The 8,807-nt window shown below is 52.7% G+C and overlaps 1 long non-coding RNA gene across 7 annotated transcripts in view; it reads right to left on the reverse strand.

Moving 5' to 3' along the window:
* The window catches only part of LOC108448193, a 45,699-nt gene that overhangs the window by 27,767 nt on the left and 9,125 nt on the right, over positions 1 to 8,807 (reverse strand). For 5 of the 7 annotated variants that reach the window (XR_001863996.1, XR_001863992.1, XR_001863998.1 and 2 more), the window contains exons 2-3: positions 6,157 to 6,265; positions 1,966 to 3,862 (exon numbers count right to left, since the gene is read on the reverse strand). This is a non-coding gene — a long non-coding RNA (uncharacterized LOC108448193). The remainder of the gene's footprint in view (positions 1 to 1,965; positions 3,863 to 6,156; positions 6,266 to 8,807) is intronic. The other 2 variants (XR_001863994.1, XR_001863997.1) reach the window with 2 other exon arrangements.

The raw sequence follows: 8,807 nt of genomic DNA on the forward strand, positions 1-8,807 counted from the left end.
CCGGCTCCTTATCCAGCATCCAGTCTTGCTGCTTGAGCTGGGGTGCCAGCTCTGACCCACCCCTCCCCGTGTGGTACCGGGTGCATTTCCCCACCCCTCAAAACAGGGGCCAGGGGAGGGGAGGACAAATTTCCCAACCCCCCTGCGTCCCTCTGAACGGTGTGGTGAGTGGGACGAAGGCTACAATGTCCCCCCGCTCCCTTCTCGTGACTGCCCCTCTGGCCTCTGCACCCACCCAGGGTGCTGCCAGAGTGCCACGGCAGCTGCTTGTTGCTGTGCCCTGTCCCCTCCCTGGGCCTCCTGCCCAGCCCAGCTGCCTCTGGGGGCTGCTGCCCCCACCTTTCACCCCAGCTGGCATCCATTTCTGCTCGGGCAGGAGAGGGGGAAGGGTGCTCCTGCCCAAGGTCCCTATCTGAGGCACACCCAGATTGCTGCTTTCGGGATGATGGCAGAGGATGCAGTACCTGAGGGCAACTGAAGTCCCCCTGGAATTTTGAGGGCTTATCCTGTGAGGTGCTGAGCACGGCAGAGGATGGGGTTCCCCTCTCTCCAAGCACTCCTTTCTCACTTCCACCAACACAGCAGCTACCCCTTCTTCATCCACAGACCTGTTTCTGGGCTGGTGCCACAGGGTCTGTGCCCTTCACCCTGTCCCATAGCACAGCTAGACATGCTGCAAAAGCCACCCCTCCTTGCCTGCCCCCAGCACCAGGGTGGGGCCCACTCCTTGTGCCAGCCTGGCTGGGGCAGGGAGAGCCTTGGGCTGAGGGGTGGCACCACATTACCTCATGCATTTGGATCAGGGGGCAAAGTCCCTGATCAGAGGTCTGCCACAATCACACCTGGGCTGTGCAACCCAGGGAAAGTCCATGGTGTACAAGATGAGCAAGGTTGGGTTGAGGGCAGGGGCTCAGCGTGGGGACCAGGGCACAAGCAGCCCTTCCCCCCTGCCCTGGGCACCTCAGGGAAAAGCAAAGAGGTCTTTGCTGTGGCCTCACTGCTCTCATATCCAAGCCGCTGTCCATCACAGCCCACAGAGCACACGGGCTTGACTTCGGGAGACTTCCATCCAAATCGTTTCTCCAGCTGTGGAGAGAGCGCTGGGAAAGGCTGGGAAAATACCTTCTGCTGCCTGCAGCAAACACCTCAGCTGTGAATTGTAAAGTCAGCCTGGTTCCACTCCAGGCTGCTTAAACACCAGCCCAGACCCCTTGAGTGCCTTCCCCGTCATATCTGCAGGATCACAGCTGCTAAGGAAGTTACAGCCCTCCCAGCCCCCTCTCTGGGAAGCCACTACTCTGTCCCAGTTTGACCCGTGTCCCTGGGGCCTTGCCTAATCTCGTTTGCACAGGTGGGGGACCCTTGTAATCCACAGATCTGCATCCATGCCAGGTAAAGCACAATCAACCCTTAGGCTATTGCTGTTTCCTGGGAAAAGACAGGATTAGCAGGGCCAAGTAATGGGAAATCCAAATGGCCCATTTCAGAAACTGTCAGCTACAGGAAAGGTTCTGGAGGGGAAGACAATATTTTGATGGCTGTGGAGTCTTTTTAAAATTTATCAACCATAAAACACGGACAAGAAAGACAGTGTGTAGCACAACCCATACCATTTTGGCTGGTCCACTTTTCCCACAGTCCTGCTCTTCCTCGGAAGACCCCACGTGATGGGTGCCAAACCCACTGCAGATTTTTGTGGGGCACACTGGGGTACAGATCATTTGGCAAAGCCTTCAAGCCTTCTGTGATATGCAGAGGAAAGCTTCAGACTGATACACGCAAGTCTCCAGCACCCCAGTGGAGAGAGGAGGATGCCACCTGAGTTCTCAAAAACGTCACTCAGTTCACCTCCCCACCCACAAGACCTTCCAGCAATTATGCTGTCTGTAGGATACCACAGGAATCAGGATCCTGGGCAGTCCACCCCGAGGCCCTCCCCAGCCTTTTGCAAAGAGCAGAACTTACCTCCAAACACCTCCTGACATGTGGGACTCTCCCCATTGGGATGTCTCATGGTTCCCCTGCAAACAAACAGTCACAGCTGGAGACTCCTGGGCACCTTCTGCAATGAAGAAGGCTGTCAGGCCGTGAGGGTGTGTGTCCTAGCTCTGCAGCTGCCAGCCAGCTCCCACTGGAGGGGCTGTCCAGCTCTGTATTCACCACCTCTGTGCTCTACAGGATGTACACTGTGGTCGAGAGCTGCTGGTGCCTATTGAGGAAGGTCCAGTCCATCTGCCTGCAGGATGGGTGACCCCCTCACCACATGCAGAGCTCGGAAGCAGCCCCAGCATAACTGGGTGCAAGGCCATGAGACAGTGGCTTGGTTTTCCTTGGGAATTAACATGGTGCCCATAGGAGCTAGCAGCCCCCCAGCAAAGCACAGGGACTTCCAACAAGGACCCTAGTTCATCTTCCAGGAAGGTGTAGGGCAGCGACATCTTCTGCTTGCTGGTGGCTGAAGGCACAGTGGGGATGATGCCACACCATGCTGCCTGTGGGGAAAGCACCCACTTCTACTGGGCATCTCTCCCTGTGTTGGTTTATTAATTTATTTTTCATTTTCCCTCCCTCCCCTTCTTCCTCCTCCTTCTTTCCCCCTAATCCATGAACAAGACTCTCAGAGCTAGAAGAGAGGAGAAAACCAGCACAGCTGCAGATGGGATCAGCGGCGTGCTGGCAGGCAGGCACGCACAGCTGGGAGAGGGGAGCACGCTCTCACACACACAAAGCAGCACCAAATGGAGCACGTGGAAGAAGGCCAGCAGAGGCTGGTGCTTCACATCCCCGGCCTCCATCAGCTTCTTCAGCAACACCAGTAGATGACCGAGGCTGGCAGGAGATACCACAATGCTGGAGCCGTGCTCAGCACCCACAAGCCACCCAAGCAAAGGATGGGCAAACTCTCCTGACCTCAGGGGCTGCTCATCACATCTTGGTGGCAGCCAGATGCAAAGCACCACATTATCTTCTGTGGATCCTAGTCTAAATATTTATTTCCTTGTCCAGGCCCTGACACGTCCCTCCTTTCTTTTTCATTTGTCAAAAGCATCCATATCACCAGTGGCAAGAAATACTTAAATGGGAGAGAGATGCCACAGACTCAGCACATGAGCAGAAAGGAAAGTGTAGTTTGCTCCTCGTTGAGCACCCAGGAGACATGGAGAGCCCTTCCCATGGCAGAGGTGGAGAGTAAGGAGGTCGTTGTGAAAATTATGGCTGCACCATGAGTTCCTGCTCTCCACCTGTTGGGCTATTCTCTCCCCTCCTCAAACACCCCAGTGGCACAGCAGGGCCTGGGATGACTGCCAGATTCTCCTTGCTCAGAGGCTATTCAGTCCTCCAGAGAGGAAAAAGAATGCTCACGGGAAACGGTCAGCAGAGCAAAACCAGCACCTCTGAGGACACAGAGCACGTTTGCAAAGGGCAGTACTGCTCCCCAGCCATGCCTGCACCCACCACAGCACCACCACAGCAGGGTCAGCTTCTTGCCTTCCTTGCCTTCTGTGACAGCAGTGGCCTGTGCCAGGGCACAGCAGTGGTGCAGGACGGAGAGAAGGGAAAAGGGCCCTGAGCTGAGGCAGCATCTGTACCCACCTCTCAGTGCACAGTGTTTCAGCAGCTGGTGCTAAACAAGGACTTCAGGCTTCTCTCATCCTCTGTGACACTTCCACTGCTGCAGTGCAGCCCTATGCCAGTTGCTATGGCCCAGCTGTACATCCCGGTGCTGGGCTCCTTGCAGGATGACTTCTTCCCAGTCCTTGGCAGCATCGCTTCTGTTGGGATGCTGACTCCCTGGCTTGACAGAACACAGAAACACCACAGACCACCAGAAGAGAAGTTGGTAAAGCACCATTTCACCGAGCTGCAGAAAAATGGGAGAGGATATTATACAGCCCTGAGCAGTGGTACAGCCTCGTCCAGCCCTGTCTGCCCCTGGAGCCCCCATCTTCGGCCATTTGCTCTTGCACATCTGCACTTCCCAGCACACACTGATCTGTGATGCCTGGCTCTCCTCTTCCTTCCCCTCCTCACCCTGCTGTAAGGATCACACAGCCTCCTGCTGATGCAGGATGTGTTGCAGGATACACCACCATTCAGAGCCGCCATGAGGTGTAAGTTTGAGGTAGCTGGAAAGCACTGGTATAAGCTGACCAACTCTGCTATGCCTAAGAAATACTACTATGTCCACTCCAGGTGCCATCTCCAAACCAAGGCATACGACTCACAGGTTAGAGATGGGGCACTGTCATTCTGGCTTGGAGGAAAAAGAAAGTGAAGGCAAAAGAAGATCAAAGTGTAATTTCCCTCAGCCTGACCAAACATTATCTCCATTCCAGCAGCTCTATGAAAGCAATGACACAAGGGACAGGCATTGCAGGTAAGCCTGCTCCTGCCCAGCACTGTGGACTTGCAGTCACTCCTCCCATGCCAAGCGCTGTTATTCAGCTGGTTTTAACTAGACCATGCTAAAATGTTTGGGTTGAACTTCATCTTGCTGGGTAGCTGCCTAATGCTGAACTATCTAAGCAAATACAGTTATAAAATATATAATTTCAGCCAAAATGATTCATCTACTTCCAAGAACATTGTAAGGGGAAATGCTTTGGTTTCTCTTGCTTTTGTTACAGAGAAATCTGATGACCTTTTCTTTGAAGAGCTCTTCAAGCTGCATGTTTTTGGCATGCAGACTTGAAGTTTGGCAAAAGGAGAAGCAGGGAAGGCCTTTGGTTTAGTCCAGATGCACCCTTTGCTGCCGCCAAATTTAGCCAAGTCTTTGAAATACTCCGTTTCACATGTGCTTCCTTAAGGCAGTCTTATAGAGCTTACCAGCCGAATTCCCTGAAACCTTTCCCTTTCAGGATGCGCTCCAGCCAGGGGCTGAGCAGGATTTCCACATAAGCAAAGCTGTGGATTGCTGCAATCCAAATCACAAGTCCAGTCCATCCCTGAGACTAGGCAGCTCCTGCCACCTCACATGCCCCATCCTGGCTCAGGCAGAATGAGCAATGCATGCACAGGCAGGTGGGGAAAGGGGCTGACTGGACCAAGAGACAAACAAAGGAACTGCTGGGAGGAGGGAGGATTTGGGATGGGAATTTGACTGAAGGGAAAGTGGACTGAATCTAGGAGGGAAGAGGAATGTGAACCTCCATGAGGACTCAGCATGAAGAAATGCAGCCAGCTGAGAGCACAGCACAATGATGCAGAGGATCCAGCAAGGTTACAGCCCTGGAGAAAGCTGGGGTATCCCAAAAACCAGAAGAAACAAGGAGAGGGGCAGGAGGAGGGGGCAGCCAGCTGCTGAGTATTACAGCAATAAATGAGGCAAGCACTCAGTTAAACCAAGAGGTCTTGGAGGGCACTGCAGGCAGAGCTGATAGCCAGAAGGTGCACAGGGAGCACAAGGGCTGACTTTGGGGGTGTCAGGACAAGACCACATCTGCAAAAACGGTTTCTTTAACACGAGGTACGGAGGGGTAGCGGTGTGTCATGGAAATACACTGTGAGTGCTCATCCTGGTAGGGGGTGAATCAGTCCTGCACCATGATGTCCTGCTAGTGGAAACCAACAGAGGCCTTTAAGTGTGAGCTGAGAATCTACCAGGGGTGTGCAGGCTTCCCTCTCAGAAGACAGAGGAGGGAATTCATCAGAAAGTAACAGCCTGTAAATCAGGACACTGCTCCCAAACAGGGAGGGACACATCCTGGATGCTGTGGTGCAAATGAAACTCTCCAATGTGTCTGAGGCTCAGAATAGCACCATTTGTTTATTTATTTTCATTGTGATGGCTCTGGTTTTGCTTGGAAGCAGCTGCACTGAAGTCTTCGCAGCTCTGAGGACTCCAATCTCAGCTGTAGCCCAAAGGAGGGCAGAAAGTTTGGAGACATCCAGGAAAGCATTTGAAGCTTGCGAGCCTTGCTTTGCACTAGCATTAGGAGCCCCCTTCACAGTCACACTTCATTAGCTCTAGGAACCAGTGCAAGCAGACATTAGCCTTTCATGGGACCACTGTTCTCCATGGATGAGCAGTCAACACTACCAGTCTCTGCTTTTGCTTTGTTTTTCCCTTAAGGAGGAAAATTTTCCTACCACTTTCTTAAAAATAAAAGAACGCAAAAGCAACATACATTAAAAAAAAAAAAAAGCAGCGCTTACCCTCATAAAGCAGCAAAGCCTTTTCATTTTTCCCCCAGAATCCCACAGGAAGCCCAGAACAAATCCAGTCACTTTTTCTTAGGAAGCACATCTCTTCCTGGTCTCATACCTAGGTAAGAGCAGAAAGTCTGTATTCAGGCTGTGTAAGCAGCATCGGGGTGCCTGGTCCATCTTCCAGCCAAGGTGCCAGCCAGTGACTCATCCGCCATGGAAATCAGGGTGCATGAAGCAGAAGAATGGAGAAAGCAGTGGTCCATGCTATTCCAAGTGTGTCACTTTGCCAGGAGATGTCTTCCTGTGCTGATGGGGTCACGGGTCCTGGCAGGCCCAATAGGCAGAGCTGGACCTCAAGCTGTGGGGAAAACTGAGGTGGAGAGTTAGTTATTTGTGCATGCGAGGGCCATGGAAAGGGAGCATCTGTGGGAACCTCTCTCCTGAAAGGTTTTCTATAGGAGTGGCTGGAGAGTATCTCTTGGAGCTTTCCCTTTGTATTAGGATATCCTGAGTCAGAAGGGACCCACAAGGATCATCGAATCCAAATTATAATGAAGTATTGAGTACTGAATTTTTTATTCTGCTCTAACAGCAGGTTCTGTATTCTACAGGGAGCTTTTACTTTTTAACACAAACCTGAACTCCTGAAAGCCAGGCAGTCTGGCAAATGCCCTCCCTCCCCCAAGGCCTTCACCGTGAAGAACCAGGGCTGCTTCCTGGTCCCCATGTCCTGCCCTGCCAGACATTTCCCTGCCATGGAGGCTCCCATTCAGTACCATGGTCATGCCACCACATTTTGTTAGCAGGGCATTGTGGCACACAGTGGGATCAGTGGTCTAACCAGGGTGCTGAGCCTGCAAAAGGACAAGATGGTCATGAGCTACCTGGACTGTAGCTCCCAGGAGACAGAGCAGCATCGATACCAGGTCTGTGTTTTAACCTCTCTCTCTCTCTCTCTAGAGGAAGGCCGGGCAGGAATTCAAACTGGGATAGTCCTCAGGAACTGCACAACCCAAATGGCTTCCACAGGAGCATTTGGCATCAGAAGAAGGACCAGATGAGATTTGGCTGCTGAAGTCCTTCTGCCCTCAACTTCTCCTCCACAGGCTGGCTCCTGCCAGCTGTTTCTCCATCTTTTCACCACAGCACTTTCAGTTTTGGCCAAGCCGAAAGATGAGCCTTTCCAGCCTCAAAGCTGGGAACCTGCCGAGGGGAGCTAGACTTTAGCAGAGATCATTTGCCTCACAAATTGATCCGAGAGCTCCTCCAAGGGGCAATTGCACTGCTAACCCACCATGTCCCTCCCCCTGCATATGCGCAGGTGTCTGCAGAGCTGTCAGACCTGTGATGCTCAGCAACCTCAGGCGTCTGCTCCACTTTCTCTGGGAGAGACAGCCAGGACACTTCGCTGAGCTTGAGCAGCTCCCACGCAGCGGGCCAGCGCTCAGTGCCAGGGGATGTGTGTGCAGAGCCAGCCGGAGGTAGAATTCGAGCCTGCTTTCTCTGAGACAGCCAGGGCCAAGTCCAGAGGAAAAAGCGAAGAAAGACTTTGCTGTCAGAGTCAGGGTTTACAACCAGCCGTAAATGGCCTCGGTCCCTGAAGTTCCCATGGTGACAGCCCTGGTGAGAACAGAGCTGTCTCCTCTGTCCAGTCCCCGCCAGCCCTTCCCAGGTCAGGGCGTGTAGCTGCCTAGCACAGCCTGGGTGAGCTCACCCAGTGCTGGTACCCCCGATGGGGAATGAAGTGCAGCCCCAGCTCCAGGGAAGCAGCAGCCAGGGCACCTTGCATAGCATCCCTCTAGGCATGAGCTGCGAATGCAGCAGCTTTGGGGCTTGATGCTTCTCCTCCAGCTGAGTACAGGATTTGGTATTCACTTCCCTCCCCTCAGGCTCCAAAAGGCAAGAGATTGGAGACAGTAATGGATGCACCAGTTCTCCACTGGACACGTGCACAGAGCACCTTCCACCAAGGTCAAAAGCAAGCTTTCTGGAGAAAGGGCTGTTTGGAACACATGGTCTTTGCTATAAGCTTCTCTTCATTCGCTAGCTAGTTTTCTTTGCTGGTGTCTGGCCAACACGATATTCTCTTGCTTGTTCTATCAGCTTGCTTACTTAATGCATTCAGAATGGGGAAAGGCCCACTGCAGAGGCATCAGTGTGCAGCACAGATCTAGGTTTGCTCCCAGATCTAGGTTTGCTTTGACCTACTGGGAGACCATGGGTAAATCACTTGGTTCTTCTGTATCAAAGACTCCTGTGCGTTCAAAGAAGACATAGCTTTTCACCTGATCTTGCTGTGCCTTCCATGCTGTTAGAGAAAAATCTTGTGGAGATAGATGGATGGACCACATCCCATCATGGGAGCTACTCTAGATTCCCAGCAAGTGTGACTTGTCCCACCAGATTAACCCCAGTGTGGACACTGCTGCCTGAGCCTATTACCCCTGGCTCCCCATAGAGCTGATGGGAAGGAAAAGCATTTTTAGGACTGGATCAAGCTATCCTGTTTGATTCATCTACTTGAGCATGAAAAAACTGATGCCCTATAAATGCTACCGGCTGCTCATGAAGTCCAGGACATCTTGGTGACATTAGATGTCTCCACTGCAGAGCCTAAGACGTGGTTAGACAAGTCATGCTGGCCATGGCAGCAGCAG

The sequence above is a fragment of the Corvus brachyrhynchos genome, unplaced genomic scaffold (genome assembly GCF_000691975.1).
Source record: "Corvus brachyrhynchos isolate BGI_N302 unplaced genomic scaffold, ASM69197v1 scaffold31, whole genome shotgun sequence".
Classification (NCBI taxonomy): Eukaryota; Metazoa; Chordata; class Aves; order Passeriformes; family Corvidae; genus Corvus; species Corvus brachyrhynchos.